This window comes from Acomys minous (genome assembly GCF_964271855.1).
Source record: "Acomys minous genome assembly, chromosome: 4".
In the NCBI taxonomy this organism is placed as follows: Eukaryota; Metazoa; Chordata; class Mammalia; order Rodentia; family Muridae; genus Acomys; species Acomys minous.
Window position 1 is genome coordinate 23,999,459 of NC_140486.1, and position 1,583 is coordinate 24,001,041.

Consider the following 1,583-nt stretch of genomic DNA (forward strand, 5'->3'; position numbering starts at 1 on the left):
AAGAAAATATGGAATATATACATATCTTAGTCGTTGTTCTATTGCTGTGAAGTGACACCGTGACCATGGGCAACTCTTATAAAAGAAATCACTGTCTGCTCTTCCAGAGGTCCCAAGTTCAATTCCTGGCAACCACATGGCGGGGCTCATAACCATTCATAATGAGATCTGGTGCCCTCTTCTGGTAAGCTGGTACACATGCAGACAGAACATTGTATAAATAATAAGTAAATTTTTTAAATTAAAGAAAATATCTGAATAGAAGAAAGCATTTAACTGGGGCTTCCTTACATTCAGAGCTACTTTATTATCATCATGGGGAGGAGCACGTTGGCACACAGGCAGTCATGGTGCTGGAGAAATAGTCTGAGAGTTCTACATCCAGACCCACAGGCAGCAGGAAGAGAGACACTGAGCCTGGCTTGAGCGTTTAAAACCCCAAAGCCCATCCCCATTGACACACTTCCTCCAACAAAGCCACACCCACTCCAACAAAGCCACACCCACTCCAACAAAGCCACACCCACTCCAACAAAGCCACACCCACTCCAACAATGCCACACCCACTCCAACAAAGCCATATCCTTCCTAATCCGTGTCACTCCTCAATGACCAAGCATTCAAATATATGAGCCTGTGGGGCCCTTCCTATTTAAACCACCACAATACGCAGGAGAATACTGTTCAATAATAAAAAATAAAATAAGATTCTGTCCCCTTCAGAAATAAAACTGTATGGCATTTTATTTTATTTTTAACAGCTGATTAAGTCAATTTATTAAAACAGTTGACTTAGGCATCTGCAATGGCGACTTCAAACTCCACTCCTGGCTCAAAACTGATGGAAGTGATCTGCTTAACAGTCTCGGAAGGACTGTGTAAGTCAATGAGTCGCTTGTGGATCCTCATCTGGAAACGATCCATGTCTTGGAACCTTCACCAGAAGGCATTTTTTTTCTTGTAGTGATTCTCAGTGTCTTGGTAGGCATGCACACCGCTCCTTTTACTTTCAGATTCTTTTCCTTTGCGCCTCTGATCAACTCTGCACACACCTTCTCCAGCGACTTCAGGTTGCAGCTGGTGAGCATGATTCAGATTTGGTGAATCACCACCTGGGGTTCCACGGGCATCTTTCTGGTATCTTTAAAGGTCATGGCTGTGGTGAGGCTTCCTGACCAACTTGCTCTTCAGCAGGAGTGAACAGCTGTGAGTCAGGATAGGAAAAGGGTGAACAGAGCTCAGCTTGCATGCACCACCACCAGGATAGCATTTTACTACGGAAAATAATTCAGAAATTAGAATAGCTGTATTTGGAGGGCAAAAGCTTTATCTCAAAGAAGTGGGGAACAGACTAACGATTGCTAAAGCAACGGACTAATGCAGTGGGTGAAATGGACAAAGAACAGAAAAGAGATCCAGAAATACCATTAAATAGGAGGAATAACTTCTCATGTTTGTACAGAACAGGAGAATAGTCCTGGCTGGCAACAATTGGCCTAGCATTCCAAAGTAGCCGTCAGAGATGATTGGATATCCCGGGCACAAACAAATGATATATGTGGGCCAGAGAGGTGGTTTGGAGC

The 1,583-nt window shown here is 43.7% G+C and overlaps 1 pseudogene across 1 annotated transcript; it reads right to left on the reverse strand.

The window, feature by feature from the left end:
• Nucleotides 1–664: 664 nt before the first annotated feature.
• On the reverse strand, nucleotides 665–1,154 carry LOC311596146 (small ribosomal subunit protein uS10-like; annotated as a pseudogene). Its single transcript has one exon. The product of its transcript is annotated as a small ribosomal subunit protein uS10-like (transcript).
• Nucleotides 1,155–1,583: the final 429 nt, after the last annotated feature.